This window comes from Chinchilla lanigera, unplaced genomic scaffold, assembly GCF_000276665.1.
Source record: "Chinchilla lanigera isolate Chin_1 unplaced genomic scaffold, ChiLan1.0 scaffold00065, whole genome shotgun sequence".
Classification (NCBI taxonomy): Eukaryota; Metazoa; Chordata; class Mammalia; order Rodentia; family Chinchillidae; genus Chinchilla; species Chinchilla lanigera.
Window position 1 is genome coordinate 11,888,825 of NW_004955466.1, and position 22,265 is coordinate 11,911,089.

General features: G+C 42.0%; 1 protein-coding gene and 1 long non-coding RNA gene across 3 annotated transcripts in view; one reads left to right on the forward strand and one right to left on the reverse strand.

The window, feature by feature from the left end:
* LOC102029062 (chromosome unknown open reading frame, human C14orf37) overlaps positions 1 to 620 on the reverse strand; it is a 118,187-nt gene extending 117,567 nt beyond the window's left edge. For both annotated transcript variants that reach the window (XM_005399210.1, XM_005399209.1), the window contains exon 1: positions 217 to 620. The gene's annotated coding sequence lies outside the window, so the exon portion shown is untranslated. The remainder of the gene's footprint in view (positions 1 to 216) is intronic.
* A 106-nt stretch (positions 621 to 726) lies between these two features.
* LOC102029604 lies at positions 727 to 21,954 on the forward strand. The gene is made up of 3 exons (XR_263314.1): positions 727 to 1,150; positions 4,946 to 5,055; positions 21,807 to 21,954. It is a non-coding gene; the product is annotated as an uncharacterized LOC102029604 (long non-coding RNA).
* Positions 21,955 to 22,265: the final 311 nt, after the last annotated feature.

A 22,265-nucleotide genomic window follows, 5' to 3' on the forward strand; every position in this document is an offset into this window, starting at 1 on the left:
GAGCCCGAGCACTCCCGAGACGCCCCGCGCCCCGAGGGGTCCCCACGAGCCCAGCGCTGGCGCCCCGACTGCGGGGTCTCGGTGGAGGCGAGGGCGCAGGAGGAAACGTGGGCGGCTCGGCGGAGTCCGCGCGGGCCCTCGCAAGGACGCTCGGCCAGATGGTCCCCTCGGCCGCTTGGAGAAGTTGAACACAAGCGCTCACAGAACGCGGCTTACCGAGCCTCTGCTGCGGCTGGACACGGGGCTGGGTGCTTCATTGAGGACTGCAAAATGTGCACTGCAGCGCTGAGGAGTGAATCCTGTGATCCCTATTTACAGGGGGGAAAGTTGAGGCTGTGTGGTTTGTCTTAAGGCCCGTATGCCCGCCGGGCATCCGTGACCTGCAGGCTTGAGTTTCTCAAGGACTCTTCCATTTTCTGGTCCTCCTAACTGTGAGGGCAGAGAGGTGTCCGGAACCTCAAGGCCCACTCCACCGGAACCCCTAGCACTCCACTGCGGTCGGTGCTGTTGGTGCAGTTATTCGTAAACATCCTGAATTCGGAGCGCTGTGCCCTTCCATGGCTGGCGCCCAAGAATATGAGCTTTGTGCTCCCAGGAAAGTAATTAACAAACAATTGCAATGGGACGGAATTAAACTGTGTTATGTGTGTTGAGTGCAATACGTCATACAATGCACTATGACCAGGTCTTTTGCTGTGTTCGACACTGCCCGGTGGATCAGGCACAGCCAGCCTCACCAAGTTGGGTTTTAACATGTTAAGTCAGTGGTGTGAAAATCAGGCCCCATCTCATAAATACGATATCAAATAGTATGACGGGGCCGCCACCTGGGCCACAAAATTGAGTGCACTCAGTAAACAGTGCTGCTAATAGAAACAGTGTAACGTTAGGAACAGAGGGACACACAGAATAGGAACGAGCAGGAAGAAGGGAGCCCAGCTGCCCTGGCATCTAGGGCCAGCCCGACCCCGAAACCGAGACGCTGCGTTTCTCTGACATCTTCCTGGCTCTCTTGTGTATCCCACTGACGTCTTCGTGTTCTCCGTAGAGAACCAGTACCCACATGATACGCAAGTCCCAATTGCAGACTCCTCTCCTCAGACCTGCCTTGTGCTCACATTGTCCTACACGTGATCGCCCTTCTCCCATGGTAAGATTCCTCAACACATAATTACTTCATCTATGCAGCAAAGGAAAGCAGTCTTACTGAATTCATTTATACTCGTACTTTATCCGACCCCATATGATTTGTACTACTTTAAGCCACTCTGGCTAACACAACTTAACTGCTGCTGTTGGTACCTAGCAGTGAACCGTTTGCCCATGACATACACACAAATCGTAGACAAGGAAAAATTGTTGGCTGTGGATCAACTCAGTAAATCCACACGTGATGAATGCTATTTATTTTTTATGAGTAAAGCAAGAAAGTGTGTGTGTGTGTGTCTGTGTGTGGCTTTGTAACACACAAAACTATTACCGATCAGTGTAACAGGAGAGGGAGTTGAGACAGGCGGTTTGGGGCTGGCTATATTTAGCAAATAAAAAGGAAGGATTCCTAGTTAAATTTTACTTTCAAATAAACCACATGTAATTCTTAACACAAGTATAAACCAAATAGTGTATAGGGTATACTTATACCAAACTTTATTCATTTGTGTACTTACTTAGTGTGGGTAAAAGAAAATCCCGTTCAACATTTGAGACACGCTCATGTTAAAAATTATGTGTGGTTTTCCGAAATGCAAATTTAACTGCGTTCTGTTTTTTTTTTTTTTTTTGGCTTTTCTCCGGTACCGGGAACCGAACTCCCGACCTTGCGCTTGCCAGGCAGGCGCTTTGCCGCTGAGCTAAATCCCCAGCCCCCTAACTGTGTTCTGTATCTACCTGTTGACCCTGTCACTATTCGCTTGTTATTTGGTTCTGACTGGTAAAGCCTATGTGTCAGAAAGGAATTGGCCAGATGGTAGCAAAGAACAGGATAACCAGCCTTAAGAATCAGGAACGGACAGTGCCTGTGCAAGATGTCTAAAGAGTGAAGACTTGGGGTGCACAGTGAAATTACCATGAAACTGTGTCAAAATACTTCATAGTCTGTCCATGATTCCTCTTTCTGCACCAACTATCTGACACCCTCCTTTCCCATGAACGTCCACGACTCAGGGGCTCTGCTGAACGGGGCGTTCCCGTCTGCTCCGTCTTTGTATCTACAAAATTGTCCTTCTGTGTTGTGTGAGCTGGACGGTAGGAGTCTGCTCAAAGCAAATCTCCATCTGACGCCCACAAAAATTGAGTTGCTGATGTTGTAGAGCTCAGGCCAGGACTCTGAGCAGGGCTGACTTCACCAAGGTACTTTATAAGGGTTCTTTCAAAACACCTGGCAGGCCTTCCCCCAAACGCACTTCTGTTTGCTGAAGACATTTTTACTTTGGTCTGTTTTGTTCTCAGTTAAAATTATACCATCAACAGGACTTGGGGCAAGAGAATAAAACAACATAAAAGAGGCACATGGGGGAAAATTTTGCAACGCCGTTTACCTGGATCTCCACAAATCCTTTTCAGTGTTTCAATGCCTTTCCTTCTTTTTACAATTTTTTAATGCCCTGAAATGCCTTCCTTGGAGTTTCTTGTTCTTCTTGGATCCCAACACAGAGGTCCAGGACAGGAGTTGCTCCGCAGAATAAGCATCACTTGTAAATTGGATGTTAAGTTCATGCCAAAAGGTCATCTTCTCCTGACCTTCCTAAAAGTTTGTGACCACAAGCTTCTCAGCATCATTCAGGTTCTGAGCCCAATTACTGCCCAACTCTAATTGTCTAATGACAACTTCCTGGGTGCTTCTGTGAGATGAAATTCCCAAGAGTGGGCTGTCATGGAAAGCAGGGGAAGCACCCTCTCCTCACACTGAGTATCCACAGATAGTTGATGATTGTGGTGATAGTGATAGAAATAATGGTACTGATATTAGATCAGTTTGATTGATTTGATTGACTTTATCAATTTTGATGGATTTTTTTCATTGTATTCAAGCCCCTTAGAACCTTTGACAGGATCTATCTTAAACAAGTTCAGTGCCAGTGAAATTGGCTTTTCATCTCCTACTAAATTATGTCTTTGGTATGTAATTTATTGGCAAGACAAGTAGAAAGAATAAATGCTATAATAAAATGGTTTTCCTAAAGGAGAGTTTGGAACAATGAACTTTTACACATAAAAATTATGTGTCTTCATTATTGAACGTTTACTATGGAGGAACCTAGAAGAATCTTCTTGCTTCCCTGCTCTTCTCCACAAAACCTATTATAGGGCTGGGGATTTAGCTCAGCGGCAAAAGCGCCTGCCTGGCAAGCGCAAGGTCGTGAGTTCGGTTCCCGGTACCGGAGAAAAACCAAAAAAAAAAAAAAAAACCTATTATAATGGTAGAAGCAGAATACTTCATGCCTTATATTCACTTCTTTGACAATCTCTTCTCTGGGACTAGAGTGCTTGCCTAGCATGAGCCAGTGTGAGTTTAGTGTGAGTGAGGTTCTGGGTCCAACCCCCAAAAAAGAGAACAAAGGGAACTACTCTTCATACCTCTCTGTTCCTGGGTGCTAGGTTTATTTAGGTCCTGGACTTTCCCGTTCAGTTCCAATAAATGAAGTTCTGTATGTTGCCTTGAAAAAAAAATGAAGATAAAAGAGGAAAGGACTACTAACTCAGAAACAGAGTGAAGCAAAATTTCTAAAACAGTGCAGCCATTAAATGAAACCTTTAAGATGAAGTCAAGCTGAAAGGATTTACATAAAAGAAATCTTGTCCTTTGTTTTACAGTTACGAATATGTCCTTATAAAAATCTTTTTAAAGAGAATTGAACATCAAAGTTCTATTGTCTATCATGAAATATACCCTATAATTCCAACTGAGTTGGTCATCAAAAGTAATTATACTTTTGGGCCAGGGGTATAGCTTAGCAGCATGGCACCTGACTGGCAAGCACAAGGTCCTGAGTTTGATTCCTGGTACAAAAAAAAAAAAAAAAAAAAAAAACCCTATATCAAAAGTCACTATATTCAAAATGGCACCCATAACTAAAGAAAATATATGAAATGCCTTTTGCTTTGTAGATTTTGGATCTTACTTGTTCAGTTTCTTACACTAGGGAGACAGTGTCTGATGAAACAAAATTAGTTAACAAGGAAATTATGGGGATCGCTGTAGATGTGGGGGAAATTATCCAATGTATTTACTGAGATGGTATTACTATTTATTATCTGCTTTTAAACAAATATTTCTATGTTACTTTTTTAAAAAATAAAATTCAATATTAACATCAAGTTCAAGGTACACTAGTATATTTGATTTGTAGCATATTGACAGCAAAAGCAAAGAAGGGGATACACCAATGGAGAGTGTTTATTACAATGTAGCTCATAGTCAGAATAATACTGTACCAACAATTTGAACATTGGTTTACCAAGGCTAAACGATAATATGTAAATCAGTGCCAGAAAAAGGACTTCAAATCAGTTGTTCAGATTACCAATAGAACAACCATTGGTGAATTCCTACCATCTTGTCTAGTGAAACTCTGTATTATCTCTAATATTTTAATAATTTTTTTTATTCTTTTTAATGGTTTGATCAATCTTCCATTCCTAGATCTGGTAATCTGAGCAACTTCGTTGAAGATAACAATATGTAATAAACAACCACTGTTAATTCCTATCGTTTAGTTTTGAAACCCTGTATCACTTTTAATATGCTTGCTTTGTTTATGTCTATGATGTAGGCATTTTGCTATTATTCTTTCATTTTACTAATCTCTTTAAAATAAAAAAAAAATTAAAAGATTTTCCTTCAGTGTAGCACTCAACCTCTTGCTGAAGTCCTTGTCCCTGTAAATTTTGTTTTTTTGTGCAGGTCAAGCTGTCTTTGATGATTTTGTGTTTCCTTATCCCTAAGCACTGAAGAGCACATCACAGAGTGTGGGCGAGGCATGTATTTCAGCACTGAGCCCAGCTCCATGGTGCGTCAAGCTTTTGTTTTGTGGGAGATGCATAAAGTGTGCAAAGGTATGTAACTGAACTCCATCCCTCAGGGAGCTTACATCTACTTTAAAAAAAGTTATATATTTATAAATATTACCAATGAGACACAATATCAAATTTACTTACATGTTCCCTGTGTGTTCTGAAAGAGGTATTGCTGTGCATCTTTTTTCATGAAACTGCTAAAAAGAACTATCGGATAAAAACTAAGTCAAGGTCTTATCGTAAGTGGTTCATATGTACATAGCTGTCTTTTGCCCAAGAACTCTAATCTTGGATTAAGGGCATGTTTGAAATAGTCTCATCTCCCTTAATACCTGCCACAGTGCCTTGACACAGCAGCTGTCCAAATACTATTTGTTGACTACTTGTTGCCATAGACTCATACCAAAATAAATAAGTGGCCCCGTAATGCTCATCATTTCACAACTATGAAGCCGGAGCTCAGTTTTATTGACATATAAGGAAAGTTGGCCAGCTTCAGATAGACTCCAGTGTAAGCGCCTCTGAGATTCAGGATTTAATTTTTACATCCTATGAAAAGAGGTCAGTTCATGTATCCATGTGTGTGCTGTCTCAAAGCAAAGAATAAAACCAGTTGATGTTTCCAACTCTTTTCTAACCACAAAATCTCTGATTTTGGGGGGGGGTTCAGATTCATTTAAACAGCAATTTTGTGCATGAACAAGAAATATTCTGAGTTTAAGATTTTAAAAAGAAAGGTTGGGGGGAACCTTATTCAAACTCAATCTAGAACTCAAATTCTATCTAGGCTCAAATCCTTTAAAATAGCCAGAGCGATATGTTTTGCTTTATTTATTCTTGCTCAAGACCTACAATGTAAACTAGACATAAAAGATGTTCTCTGCAAAATCAGTCCAAAGCAATTCCTCCCTAATTTGTTTACAAAAGTAGCCAAGGGGGAAGGGGGAAATTCCCTTACAATCAGGATATTGAAAGCATGCCTCATACAGAGAAAATGATTTGCTTTTGGACTGGTCTATAGTGTGAGGCAGTGCCACAAAAGAGCAAATGAATTCGTCCCTGCAGTTCCCCAGTAAAGATAAATGGGACAGCCCTGTGATATTCTTCCCTTTCTCTTCCCTTTTGCTTTTAGAAGCTTTCTATAAGTGGTTTTCAGGCATAGTGACATGTTTTGTTTCTTTCTTTGCAAAAGACACTTTAAAGCACTTACCATTGCCAGCTAATGTTCATTTTATGACATTGTTCTCAGCAATCAATCTTACACGGATGAGCACTTTTAGCTCCGATCATAGTCTGTTCAGTTCATCCACAAAAAAAAAGCCCACACAGTTTTTCCCTTGTTAGCCTCTATTTTCTCCTTTAAATTCTCTTCTTTTTGGCATGCTTCTACTTACTTCCTAAACTTCACATTGCTGCTTTAAAATTTAATGTCTTCTCCAGTGTATACACTGTTTCTTGCTTCAGAGATGCGAGCCTGAGAACTTTGGCCCAATCCTTTTCGATTTCAGATCCTTTAGTCCTGTGAGCTGCTGTTTCTGAGGCAGCCTGAGGACTATGACAAAATCCCACATGATGTCATGCATTATTCATTCCGAAGCGGTTTTATAGGCCCATTCTTTTGCCCAAGGCGCAAATGTAAGCGGTTGGTCTCACCTCCTCTCCCTCTCTCGCTGGCAGGCAGGAAGCAATGTGACAGACATGAAGGACATCTGAAGTAGATAATAAAGATATGGAATCAGTGAGCACAGTTAGAAAATACAAAAGTTTCTGCCCACACAGACAAAGATACAAAGACAAAGATGGTGACCTCTGGTTTCTTCCCTCCTCCTCTCCTCTTCTAGTCCCAGACCCAAGAGGTGGGCTTTTGACTGGAGCGAAGCGGGGAAGGCGCTTGGACTGAACAGAAGAGAGACTCTTAGATTCTCTCTCCCTCTCCCTCTCCCTCTCTCTCTCTCTCACCTCTCTCTCTCTCTCTCTCTCTCTCTCTCTCTCTCTGTGTGTGTGTCTTTCTGTCTGTCTCTCTCTCCTCTCTCTCCTCTCTCTGTCTCTGTCTCTCTCTGTGTGTGTCTTTCTGTCTGTCTGTCTCTCTCTCTCCTCTCTCTCTCTCCAGAGAAGCTTTGAGGTAGGAAACTTCAAAGGGGTGAGGCTGGGGGAGTAACATGCCTGAAGGTATATCGCTGCCCTTTGGAAAGCCCAGCAGAGTTGGGTCAGGACGAAGCTTTAGTTCCTACAAACTATTACAATAACGCTAGTTGGTAGAATCATGACACATTTCCACAGCAGTGAATAAAAAGCTGTTCCCCAAAGCTGTTCCTCCAGGTCTGTCCAATGCCTGCCCCTTCCCAGACTCAGCTGCTCCACCACCTCCCCTCACCCAGAAGCCAAGAAGAGGAAAGCCTGTGTTCTGAGCTGAGCTATGTCACCCAAAGTGCATACGTTCCTGGCCTAACTCCAGGTACCTCAATGGGACTATATTTAGAGAAGGTGTCTTTAAAGAGGTGATTAAAGAGAAATCCCATCCAATGACTCGTGTCATTATAAAAAGGGGAGATGTGGACACGCCAGGCATGGCGGGAAGATCATGTGAGGAAACCGGTGTCTGCCGTTTTGGCCCCCAGTCTGCGGTACGGATGTTGTTGGGCAGCACCAGCAAGCTAATCAATCTGGCACAGACTGGAGCCTCTTCTGACTGCTGCTTGTGCCAAGCTAAGTATTTTTAACAGGTTCCCTGGATGAAGCAAAGCTGGCATATTTAAAGAGACAGTGTAAGCCAGGTGTGGTGTTGCACTCCTATAATCACAGCACTCAGGAGGCTGAGGCAGGAGGACTGTTGCAAGTTTGAGGCCAGCCTGGGCTACAAAGTGAGCTCAAGACCAGCCTGAACTGCATAGTGAGACCCTGTCTCAAAAAAAGACAAAAAAAAAAAAAAAAAAAAAAAAAAAGAGAGAGACAATGTAGAGAAGTCCTCCCAAAAGAAGCACATTTGCAGACCAGAGAGTCACTAGGTAGCAACTATTTTACATGATGACTGTCACTGACGGCAGAGGCTGGCTGCGCCTTTGAACTGTGCCTTGTAAAATAACCTCAAACTTGCTGTGTAGGTCACCTAAAGGTTCTTGATCTTCACAGATAAGGCAGAATATAAGTGTTCTAGAATCTAAGCAGAAGTATTGTGTAGGAACCAGGAGCACACCAGCATCTAAGTACAAAAATAAGAATTCTGATACCTTGCAGTGGTACAATCCTTTTACAGCTTTCCATAATACAAGCAGCCCGCCGCGGCAGGTGTGCATCGGTTCGCCACCACTGTCCTAGGGTCACTGTGAGAACTAAATGAGAAGACGTGCACTGTAGTAAGCATAGGGTCTCTGACCCCACTATGTATTCAATAAACACTGCTATCTGAACAGAGTGCAGGCCCAGGTGATGAGGTCTGGATTTTTACTTACAGAGTCAGGGAGTCCCTGAGTTGATGGTACAGAGATATTTTCTTTCTGAGAAATTTTCTGAGAATAAAAATGGACCTTTTCATATCTTTATATTTAAATTTCAAGTTATTATACAAAGATAATTTTCATGGGGTATATTTTAGAGTGGTAGTTCAGGCATAATTTTATAGCATTTTCTTGGAATTTCGCCACACAAATTTAATCAATGTGACTGTTGAATTTAACTAAGTAAGCCTGGACTCTGTCCACCAGGTTTCTGTTAACTTACATTTTCCCCAAGCAGAAAGGCTCTTAAATAGGTAGAAAACATTTTTATGCTAAGATTATGTCATTATTTAAATGATTTAGCATTTTATGAAAATGCACTTAACTAGAACCAATTACATTGCTTACAAAGATGAAATTACATTGAACCTCTCAGTGTCTTGTCTACCGCAGACATTTAACCGAGTTGTCTAATTTAAGGAACCCAGGATGCTTTATAGTTATAGAATTGTGTTTCTCATCTGCTCTAATTTTCTTATTTATCAAATGAGGCACTTTATAACTGAGAGAGACTTCCCCATTGCCAGGAAAAAGCAGGGAGGAGCCCAAATCTCTGAATTTATAATTCAGAACTCTTTCCCGTACAGGGCTGCTGTTGGTGGCAATATTGCATTTCAAATGACAAGAAACATGCTTAATAGCTTAATGGTGGCAATGTTGCATTTCAGATGACAAGAAACATGCCTAGTGGCTCAACAGGAGACTTCACTGTAATCTACGGTAACACCTCTGTGCCTGGGCTACTGTGCTTTAATCTGATGCAGATGCTCGCCACAACTTTGTTCTTTGTCAAGCTAAAGATGCTGTACTTATTTCTGGGATACAATACCTGACACCCACAAGTTAAAGAAGGAAAAGTTTATTTGGGCTCACAGCTTGTAGAGGTTTCAGGCTGCAGTCAGCTGGCTCCAAGGCAGGGCAGCATGGCAGATGGGCAGTAAGCGGAGAAACAGTCCACAGCAGAGCACACAGGAGGCAGCAAAGCAAATCAGCAGAGAGCCTTCCTTTCTCTTCTGTCCCATCCAGGATACAAGCCTATTTGAATGGTGCCACCCACACCCAGGGTGAGCCTTCCCGTATCCACATAAAGAACTGTGCTCAACCACTCAGCGGACTAATTTAGTTACCACACACACTTAACCCAGCCTCTCTGCAGAGCCCCACCTACGAACATATAAGGCTTTGGGGGTACATCCAGACACAAGCTATATTAGCTATTGCCTCCAAGGAAAGGTTCTTTATTGATTACCCCAGCTGGGCTTCTTCAGGCGCCCATTACACCTGGGCACACTTTTTGGGTTTAGCCCTCAGTTCATTCCGGGCTCACCAAGGAGCTGTACTGAGCCCCACTTGTATTCGTCAGCTTTCCATCACTGTGACAATCACGGTGGAGTATCTTAAAGAGGAGTATCTTAAAGAAGCAGGATTTATTTCGGTTCACGGTTCCCCAGCCATTCCTACCTGAATGCATCCTTGTATATGCTCCACCCCACCACTCTATTCTCCAGCCAAACCGACCTCACCCCAGCCTGAATCTCTTTGTGAGAGGCAGAATTCTAAGACTGTACTGAAGATTCCTGGCCCCTCGTGCACCCACTTTCCCTGAGGAATTCAGTCCAACCCTAACTTGGGTGCTGCTCTGAAGGGACTTCACAGATGTGATTAAGGTCCCAAATCAGTTGACTTTAAAATAGGGAAATTACCTGGTAGGTCTGACCTCGTGACATAAATCCTTTAAATCTGAATGAGAGCTCAGCAACAGAGACATCAGAGATTCAGAGAACTAGGGGATGAATGAAGGTAGCACCTGACCAGGAGCTGTGGATGCCTTCCAGTTGTTCAGATAACCATCAGCAAGAAGAGAGGCTCTACTGCTACAGCCAGAAACTGAATTCTTCTAACACTGCGAGTCTGAATAAAGATCTTGAGCTCTAGACAGGAGCACAGTTCTGCTTAGCCCTGTGATACACTCACAGGCCATGTCTAGACTTCTGACCTACAGAACTGTCACCTAAGAAAGGGGCATTGTTTTAAGACACTGAATTTGTGATAACTTGTTGTGTGATAACAACAGCCCTTGTCTCCCCACTCTATATGACGTCATCTATGTCCCTGGCTTATGTCACCCCAGGCTGAGTTTCCCAGGATATTGTTACCCAGCCTGCCTCGCACACAACACCGACTGGATCCTCCGGGCTGCCTCCCTCATGCGCACACACTGTCACTTCCTCCACCCCCAGTCTCTCCCTCACACACACCAGCACCTCAAACCAGCACCCTGTGCAATCCTGCCCAGCCACGCCGCTCACCCATCCATCAAGGCCACATCTGCAGCACCAGATGGAACTGTTGTCCCCCTTCCCAGACTGGCGAGCAGGACCGGCAGCACACAAGGAAGACATCATCTCAGCTCCTTTGCTCTGCCGAGGCACAAACCAGACACAAACAGCCACCAGCCCCTCTTCCTACACCCTAGAATCAGGGCCCGGCTCCCTCCCCTCACAAAGGGAAGAAATGCCTGAGCCAGGGGACCCGGGACCTGGCGTCCCCACCCACTCACCCTGAGCCCCGGGCCAGTCACTGTGCTTGTGCCTTCTACACTTCTTTCCGTCAATGCCATGCAACATGTGCAAGACGCTGCTTCTCTCGGTCACACACACCTGTCCCTGTCCTTGTCCCTGAGCTGGGCTCCTCCGGGTAGACAGGTGAATGGCAGTGTGTCTAATAGCTATCCCAACACACAGGCATGGGATGAAGAAAACGAACAGCTGCATAAAATATTCAGGTATATAAATAAATGCTCACACATGACACAACACCACGAGGCAGGCACTTGTGCCACTAAGCTATATACCCAGCCCTAATCAATTATTATTAAAACTAAAATTAGCCAGGCATGGTGGCACATGTCTGTAATCCCAGCACTTTGCACTGAGCTACAACCCTAGCCTTTCTAAAAATTTATTATTTTGAGACAGGTTTTCACTAAATGTCTAAATTGCCCAGCCTACGCTCAAATTTGCAATTCCCCTACCTCAGCCCCCCAAAGTGCTGGGATTACAGACATGTGCCACCATGCCTGGCTAATTTTAGTTTTAATAATAATTGATGAGGGCTGGGTATATAGCTCAGTGGAACAAGTGCCTGCCTAGCAAGTGCAAGGTCCTGAGTTTGATTCCTGATACCTAAAACAAATTTTAAAAAAAATAATAATTGAGTAGATCTGGATCTGAAATTGGCCTCCTTGTACTACTTAGAGAGGCAAATGGTCTCTACATTGCACTAGCATGGAAACTATGCTTTTGCTTTTACCATAAAGAAAAAAAAAAAAATTGTATTGAGTCAGACAAGTACAAAGTGAACAGACCATCAGAATCCTATGGATTCTCCTTACCCTATAGAAAAATAAAAAAATTCAGCTGTATGTTGGGCTTTCTGGTAGTGAGACAATTGCACTCTGGAGTAGGAGTCCCCTCCATGTGATGTCACAGAGATGTGAAGTGATTCCAGAGAATTTCATGACACTGTAGTTTAGATATTGATGCCCTCTGAAGGCCCTGGTGTTAAAGACTTGGTCCCACCATGGCACTGCTGGGAGGCAGTGGGAACGTTAAGAGATGGGCCTGGTGACAGGTCCTTAGGTCATGGGAGGATGTCTTGAAGGGGACAATGGGATCTAGCCCCTTCTTTTTTATTGTTCCTTGGCTCATGATACAAGCAAATTTGCTCCACTACTGCGTGCTGTCTCACCACAGGCCCCAAAACAATGAGGCCAAGCTACCATGGACTGCACCCTCCAAAACTATGAACCAAAATAAACCTATTCTCTTTAGGAGTGAATTAAGCTGGGCATGGTGGAACATCTGTAATCCCAGCACTCTCGGAGGCTGAGGCAGGAAGATCATAAATGTGAGCCCAGCCTGCATAATTTAGTACCTTAGCAAGACCATGCTTCAAAATAAAAAATGCAAAGGGTTGGGGGATATAGCTCAGTGCCAAGACCCTATGTTCAATCCCTACTACCACCAAAATAATAGTAATAATAATAATTGTTATTATTATTATCATCATCATCATCTCAGAGGTTTTTTTGGCTAACATATATGGTTTACAACATAAGTAACATACATTTTGCTGTGATAAGACCCTGGAGTCTAACCTCCCTCCCTAATAGAACATTACATCACACCTATCAGACCACATATGTGAGTTATTGGCCTCAATTACTGGATATTTATATATTACTGGAATTTATCCAAAACAGATAAATTTAAAGTTTCGATGGACAGATTGAGAGCTTATGCTACAGTGGGGCTACATCTTTCTGCCTTCAAGCTAATCTCCTAAGCCTCACCTGCTACCACAAGCACCACTTGCTAGTATTGAGAGGCCCTAGGTGGATCTCTGCTCTGTTGGTCAAACCGTTGGTATTAGTCAGCTTCCTGACACTGTAACAAAATACCCATTTAATCAACCTATAAATAAAAAGGGTTGATTTTATTTTATTCCATTTTATTTTACACCTCTGGAGTTTCCAATCCTAAGGTGAGTGGCTGTAGTATTCTGGGCTTTCATCAGGATAGCACATCATAGTGGAAGAGTTAGGTAGAGTAAACCTCTCATCTCATGGCCAGAAAACAGAGCAAGAGAGGAAGAGCAGGACAGCAGGGCTCCACAGCCTCCTTTGAGGGCATCCTTCCCAGGCCTTGGGACCTTCTAGAAAGCCTCTCTCTCTCGAGGTCCCAGCACCCCCCATGGCACCATCCTGCAAATCATGCTTCTAACACAAGACTCTGGAGGATGTGCAATGGCCATGATATGGCCCCATCCTTCCCAAGAGCTTCTCACAGGAAGACAGGCCTCAGGTCACAGTCAGGCGTCACACCCACAAAGGCCTGCTTCCATCACCACTGAGCGTCTAGACTTTAACAAGTGTTTCAGAAGAGATGCTATCTCTTTCCCCAGGGTGTCCCCAAACTCCTGGGCTCACGAGATCTTCCTGCCTCACATGCTTGAGTAGCTGAGGCTAGGGGACTGTAACAGTTTTGAAACATACACACTGTGTGACTAACATGCCTCCTCCATTGAGTGCTCCCCTCCTACTCTCTCCCTTTCTCAGCACTGTGGAAAAGAAAAATGAACATCTTCATGTGGCAACAAAGGCATGATTTGTGAGACCATATTTTAAACGTGTTCTTATTTTAACCAAATAAAAACAAAGGACTGCTGAAGAATTCACTCTAGGAACCCTTTTCTTGCTAGATAGCATATCCAGCAAGTTAGAAGTAGGGTGAGATCCTCTTGATTTGCTAAACTTGTGGAAAACAATGTTGTTTAGTATCTCCAGATCACAGGACTTCACTCTGTACTTTTCAGCATTTTAGACACTTCACTGTTGTCCACAGTTCAGAATTTGATTGCTATGAATATGCAACCTAAAAAACACACTTTTAACTTTGTCTTCTGCCAAGGGATTTATCAGTAAATAACAACATAAAGTGAGTGGGAAAACACAACACGCTCCATGCCAGCACGGGTATGCATGGTCAATGCTCAGCCACACCAGAGGGTGCCAGGATCATCCAGCACTGTCTGGCACAGAAGAGTGAATGGGACGAGAGCAAGGCAGAAAAAGGGCCGCAGAGGCTGAGACCTGTCCCACTGCTCCACTGCTACAGCCACGGGACAATCCAGACCAGCACGATAAAGCCAATTCATGATAGAGCTGGGAATTTCAGAGCCAATTCTGTGGATGCCCAGTCTTGCCATCCACCAGCTGCATTCACCTTGAGCAAGTTACCTTACCTGTGTCATAGCCTTTTTTTAAAAAGTTAAAAGAATTTATTACATTAAATGCCATCTGCATAGCCCCCAGAACACTGAAGAATAGCTGCAGGCATGAGAGGGAGGAGGTATTTTGACAGGTGTCAGAGCAGAGCCCAGGACCAAGGAATCCAAAAGAAGAGAAGTGCAGTACAAGGCTGGAGCCCTGTTCCTCCACAGCAGCCCTGCAGCTTACTAGGACAGACCTGCAGAGTCAGAATTGGGGACCAGGGAAGGCACTGAACTGCTAGAGCTCAAGTAGATAAGAAAGGGCAGGTATGTATGTGTGTACAAATGCACACAGCGCTGAGGTTGAATCCAAGGCTTCACGCACATGAGGCATGTGCTCTATCACTAGGCTATACTCCCAGCCCCAAGAATGTATTTAAAGGAGAATTATAGATACTGGAGCAAGATATGGAAGTGGGGAGGGATTGGAGAACAGAGTGGGACTTACAAGTTTCTTGCATATGAGTGCTTTCCATAAAAACTACTGAACCAGTGCAGGAAAACCTTTGTCCTAAGACAAGTGTTCAAGGACAGACTCCCCTGAGAAAGCTGGCAAGGAAAGGACAGGGGTTTGGTGACAAAAACAAAAATGCAATTATCAAAACTGGGATAGGAAATGGGAGCAAGGTCAGAGCCAGTTGAGAAGATAGCTCAGGAGGAACAGCTGCAGCACAGAGCTGAGTCACTGTGTGTTGATGCTGAGTCAGCAGAAGGCTGACCCTCTCATTGGTCCCAGGCTTGAGTGAGCAGATGGAATTCAGAGCCCTCCTGGGAGCCAGAAACGCTAAGGACAAGAATCAAAGCTTGGCATTAAAAGGGCAAAGAGTCTACGGAAGCTCAGAATCAGGAGCTCTCCAGCCAGCATCAGGAGCAAAATTCTTTTCAATGTTTTTCTAAGGTCTAGTAACAAATACCAAACATTGAAAACAAATACGTTATAGCATGCCGCACTTTTGTTCCAAACGCACCTAGGCATCCATTAAAAATAATGTCCTAGTCCGTCTCAGACTTAGCAAATTAGAATCTTTGTGGGTGAGGAAACATCCATGGGGTGAATCTGCTGCAAACTAAAATTAGAAGCCTCAGGTGCAGATTCTCCTTACCTTGAGTTGGATTTTAGATGTTAGGGTCCACCTTCACTGGGGTAGCTCTGCCCACTCTCCCTAGGAAGTAACTAGCTAATACGGGTCTGTTATGGTTTGTGTCTAGGTATCCTCCCAAAGGCTTATGTGGTTATATACACAGCTTTTTCAGAAGTGCCTATGTAGCAGAAAAACCAATATCAATCCAAATGGAAGACTGTTTGCACCAAGGACCTAGAAGGCAACTTTTATTATGCTAGTAGACTGGGGAATCCAGGGGTCCAAATCACCAACCTAAAGTCAGGTTTGAGTTCAGTTTAAATACGGTTTGTGAGCAGGAAGTACAAAGATGATAGTGGGTTATTATATGATTAGTTACATGGAATATAAGAATCACCCCATATATTATCAGGCAGGTTTCTACAGGGAACATTCTGAGAGGGGGCGGTCTGAGAAGAGTAGGTAGAGTTGAAAGTGTCCCTGACTGGGCCAGTCTTCCCCTAAACATAACAGCTTTGAAGCCCTTGAAGAAAGTTGGAATCACTCCATATTTTTAAAGCACAAGTCGTACACAGTCAGTTTGACCCCACACATCATTAAGGGGGAACATCTGAGCCTAGACAGTCAAGGCTAGACATGACAGGCAGCATGAGCTTAGTCACAGGCTATGAAATTATTTCTAACTTCTGTTATATGCCTACAAGTCTGCTCTTCTATAAGTGTGCCCCAACAGCTGGATTTAGAATGTGTGATGCTGGGATTAATCCATGGTGCAATGCTAGAGTCAAGGGCACTAGGATTGAGGGTGTGAGTGCTACTCGCCCTAAGTAGCCTGGTTAAGATAAAAGGAACAGAAACAGCTGTGGTCACCCCTTGCTTGATTTTGCTGTCTTCTACCTGCAATAAACTGTTTCTCCTCTGCACTACCCCTCTGCAATGTGCCACTCTGCCTTGGAGCCGGCCAACTGTGGACTGAAACTTCTACACACTGTAAGACAAATAAACTTTTCCTTCTTTAACTTTGAGTTTTGGATACTTTGTCTCAGCACTAAGGAAAGCAACTAAGACTGACATTCCAATAGGTTCATCAATTAATTATGTTGTGCAACCTTCACCACTAGGTACGGGCAGCCCGATGTGTTCATGAGTCAGCAGTTCAAACAACTGCAGATAGAAACTATTGAAAACGATCACTCCTCTGCTGAACATGTACAGTACAAACCTTATTGTCATTATTCTGTAGACAGTACAGCTGATGAATATTTGCTTGGCATTTATGTTGTATGAGGTATTATAAGTCAGCTGGAGAGAATTTAAAGTGCACAGGAGAGTTGCGTATATGCAAATACTACATTATTTTATGTAAGAAACTTTAGCACCCATATATTTTGGTGTCTACAGGAATCTTGGAAGCAATCCCCTCGGACACTGAGGGGCAGCTGCACTCTCTTTCTTCATTGCTCCTAACAGGAGCTCCGTACCCATTGCACACTGATTTCCCACTCTTCCCTCCTGCAGCTCCTGGTGAGCCCCAGTCATCTTACTACCTCTACATTGTTGCCTGTTTTAGGTATTTTGTATGAATGGAATCACACAGCATCTGTTCGTGTCCACTTGTTCCATTTAGTATATTGTTTTCATGGTTCACGCAGGTTGTAGAACATGTCAGCACCTCATTCTCTTTATGACTCCTAGTCCATCATAGGTGTATACCATGCTCCATTTACCCATCTGTCTGTGGACGGACATTTGAATTGTTTCCACTTTTCGACTACTCTGAATAGTGCTACTGGGTAAACCTTTTCAATTCTTTTGAGTCCATACTTAGAAATGCTACTACTGGTAATTTAGTGTCTAACTTTTTAAGGAACCACTAACCTATTTTTCATAGCAGCTGTACCATTTCACACTCTCACAGGTGATCTACAAGGGTTTCCATTCTTCCATATCCTTGGCAACATACTGGTTATTTTCCATTCCTTAATAATGGCCACCATAGCAGATATGAAGTGGCATCTCATTGTGTGGGCTTTCATTTTCCTAATGATTAATGATGTTGATATCTTTTCATGTGTTTCTTGGCCATTTATCTTCTTTGGAGAAGTGTTTATTCCATCTTTTAAAAGCTCATTTAAATTTTTTTGTCTTTTTTTGTTCTGTTATAATTTTTCTTATATTTTAAATATCAACTGCTTGTCAGATAGCACTTCTTTAATGAATAACAGTTCTTAATTTTTTATTAAATACAATTTATGTTTCTTCTTTTTTGTTACTTGTGCTTTTTGTGTCATATTAAGAACTCATTACCAAATCCAAGTCATGAAGATTTATCCTTATGCTTTCTCCTAAGCATTTTATGGAATTAGCTCTGATAGTTAAACTGTTAGTCCACTTTGAGTTAATTTTTGTAATTGGATGTGAGATAAGGGTCCACTCTCATTCTTTTGCCTGTGACAATCCAGTTGTCTTAGGACCATTTATTTCATTAAATGGCTTTTTTATCTTTGTAAAAAAGCAACAACAAAAAAAACTTTTGGCTGTATCACTGCTTATGGATTTAGCATTTTTGGGGGCCGGGGATGTAGCTCAGCGGCATAAGCACTTGCCTGGCAAGTTTGAGGTCATGAGTTCGATTCCCCATACCAAAAAAAAAAAAAAAAAAATGGATTTAGCATTTTTAAAATGTTATTTTAAAGAGAATTTTAAAAAAATAAAAACAATACAGAATTTCAAAACAAGATAATAAGACATTAACAATGGTTATTATATTGCATATTGTTATCTGTAAAGTAGTGTTCAGATTCCCAGATACAGGCATGTAAGATGATCAAACAACTAAGCATTAACTGTTCCTTTCAATAAACCAATAGAGATTAGTAGTACAGTTATCTTAGCTGTCTTAATAAGTGGTGCTGGGTTTAGGGTTTCATGATGTACAAGATGGAAGAGTTCTGCAGATGGGTAGCAGTGACCCTGCAAAGCACTGTGAGTGTACACAATGCCACTGTGCATACACTTTTTTAAACGGTAAATTTTATGTTATTCTATTTTGTCAAATTTTAAAAATCAGCCATACATGAATGGGTTTACTTATGGACTTTCAGTTCTATCCCCCTGGTCTGTATGTCTGTACTTACACCAATATCATACAATTATCACTAGTGTATTTTTGTCATGAGTTTTGAAGTCAGGAAGTATCAATACACCCAACTTTGCTATTTTTCATGATTGTTTTGGCTATTTGGGGCCCTTTGCAAGTGCACATGAACTTAAGAACCATCTTTTCCATTTCCAAGAAAAAGTAATGTTAAAGTTTTGTTAGAGATTTTGCTGACTCTGCAGATAGCTTTAGGTAGCACTGCCCTCTAAAAAATATATTAAATCTTGCAGTCCATGTACACAGACTACCTTTTCATTTGTGTGTGTCTTTTCTTTCATCAGTATTTTGTAGTGTTCAGGTCAGGTAGATTCTAATGCTATAATGTTTTTATTTCCTTGCTTCAGTATGACATATCTAGATCAAATCTTATAACTTACAAGAAGACAATCAGTATTTTGTTTTGCTAGTAAATACTCATGAGAAGAAAAGACATATCAACCACTCAGCAGCATTTATGACAAATCTTTCTCATCTAGGCCCTGTGTCAGTGCTAAGGAGTTCCTGATTTCCATAAGCATGAAACAATATAACTATCAGGCAGAAATTGAAACAGCAATGGTACAATAGAAAATGCTATGAAGCAGCCTCATCCAGAAAGCTGAGAGCATAAGGAAGCATAACTGATGGCCCAGGAGAGAGCTTGGGCTGGGAAAGTTATTAAACAGGAGGCTTTGAAGGTGAAGGTTTTGCCGGTCAAAAAGAAAAATAAGGTGAAGGGCATTTGGAAAAAAGGATAGGAACAAAACTATGTAACAAGGCTGTCTTCATTTTTCACTGCCAGGACAAAATATCCAACACTCACATATTTTGTTTTTTTTGTTTGTTTGTTTTTGTTTTTCTGGTACCAGGAATCGAACTCACGATGTCGCGCTTGCCAGGCAGGTGCTGTGCCACTGAGCTAAATCCCCAGCCCCCCAACACTCACATATTAAAGGAAGGATAGCTTGCAGGGGTTTGTAGAGGTTTCAGTTTGTAGAGGGTTCAGTTCCTAGTTGACTGGCTCCAAGGCAGTGTGGCATGGCAAGGGGAATGCAGGGGAGAAGCAGTCCATGACAGGATAGGCAGGAAGCAGCCCACAGCAATCCTTCCTTTCTCTTTTTATCCCATTCAGGCTACAGTCCTATTGGTTGGTGCCACCCACACCCAGGGTGAGCCTTCCGTTATCACACCCAGAACTACGAAAACAAATCAGTGGACTAATCCAGTTTCACACATCCGTGATCTAGCCACCTCCCAAAAGCCCCGCCTTTGTGTGCATATGGCTTTGGGGAGACATCTAGACATATGCTATAACAAAGGCCTATCCAGGAAATGTTGAATAAGGTGTGTGTTTGTCTACATCCATACCTGTATTTAAGAAAGAGGGTAAGAGGTGAGGACAAATACAGAGATAATCAAGAGGTAGAAGTCGTTGGTCAACCAGTTCATTATTTTGAATAGTTGTGGGGAAAAAAGTCAAGGCATATGTCTATTGACACATTCCTTTCAATAAATGATGTTATAATCAAAGAGTGATACTGTTGGGACAATTGGAAAAATAGAAGAAAATCTATTGGGTAGATAATAGTGTTTTATCAGTGTTAATTTCCTGGTTATGATATTGTACTATGGTTATAAGAGAGAATATCCTTCTTAGGAAATGGGAGAACATCCATTTACACACTGAAATATTTAGAAAATAGGAGACATCATGTAGGCAACCTACTTTCAAATAGTAAAAACAATAATATTGAGGCCAGAGGTGTAGCTCAATGGTAGAACAATTACCTTGCATGTGAAAGCTCTGGATTCAATTCCCAATACTGGAAAAAAAAGATAATAATAAAATGCACATGTACAGAAATGGAGACGATCATAAAGTAAATGTGGTAAAATGTTAACAGTGGAGAATTTGAGTGAAAGGTATACATAGGAATTTTCTATTATTTTTGCTACTTTCTTAGGGATATATAATTAATTCAAAATAAAAATTACAAAAAGAAATGGTGCAAAAAGATTTTGTTTGAAATGTTTTTATATACACAGATATTTGTCTGAAAGGACACATAGTTTTCAATGACTATTTCTGAGAAGTAGAATTTAATGAAAAAATATTTAAAATATTATGTTATATATTTCTATATTGTTTGAAACTTTTATCAAGAACCTATACTAATTTTGTAATTAAAAATAAACCCACAAAATCAGATGTGGTAGCACATGTCTGTAATCCCAAGTACTGCAAGGCTGAGGCAGGACAATCACAAGTTTGAGCTCAGCCTGGGCAATTTAGTGAGATCCTGTCTCAAAACTGACAATATAAAATAAAAAAGGCTGAGGATGTAGCTCAGTGTTAGAACTTGCCTAGTACACAAAGGCCAATTCCCTGGTACTTAAAAAAATTTTAATTAAAAAAAAAACACAAAAGACAAAAACTAGGAACTGATTGTATTTAATATGGAGGGATCACGAAAGATATTTTTAAAATAAGGAACAATATACATTTTATATACATGCATAAAAATCAGCAAATATATATATCCACATAAAGCAATTGTCAGTTCTTAGTTAGAATTATTCTTATGTCTCTGAGACCTTTTTTCAGAAACTAAGAACTCAGAAATGTTACCATATCGTTCTCCCAGCCCAGGGCTCCATTGGTAAGGCAAACCAAAGATCTCCTAACAATTTAAGAAAAGCCCACGCCTTCACCTTATTTACCGCCTACCCTTTGCCAAAGCTAAAGTTGGTTTTATTCAGATGACTTCTGTGGGCTGAGTTTAAAAAAGTTACACCCTGTTGTGGTTTCCCTAGCCCACCTGCCTGATCAAACGGAATTAAGCCCTCATTAAAATCACACACTTAAAAAAGGAAGAAAGGGAGAGAAAAGAGGGACAATTTACTCGGTGAGTGGATGAAATGAAATTACCAAAATAGCACCAATAAACCAGTGCCTAATTGCTTCCCCTGACCCCAGAATAGAAGACCAGAGAGTCATGATTTCCCTGGAGCTGATGTGGCTTAAATCAGAATTGACATTAATGATGCATCTTAAACCAAGGTTACATATTTGCCCCCGTAGGCCGGGAGACTCAGGTATAGTCTTGGGCATCATCCAGTTGGGAAGGTCCAGTGCCAAGCTCAGAACACTCAGGGCACCAGAGCTTTGACCTTTTTGCTATTTTATACTGTTGCCCGCCAGCTCATTCCCGCACACGTCTGTCTTCCTACCTCTGCCTACAGGACGCAGGTGCAGAAGAGCGCCAGATCTGTTTCCGGGACTGTTGACTCCCAGCCTGGAGAGGAGAGCAGCAGGCTAACCTGACTGGTCTATCTTAACTGAGATCCATTTAACAACCGGGAACATTCTTTTGGCTTTGAGTCTTTTCGAATCCAAATACAATATTATCCTTTCAATGGATTTTTTTCTTTTTGTTTTTTCTGTTTGTTGTTGGAGGGGTGGGGTTGAACCCAGGTCCTTACACACACTCAGCACATGCTCTTACCACTTAACTACACTTCTATCCTCTTGATATATTTTTTGATACAGCTAAACTTGCTTATTATATTATATAAGGCCTAGATTTCTCTCCTCTTATTTAATTAAAAGAGAAAAAAACTACAGAAGAAAATCCCCAGTTGGAGGTTGAAACTTAATTCAATTTTTTAAAATTCCAAATCTCAAATTTTAATTGACACAAA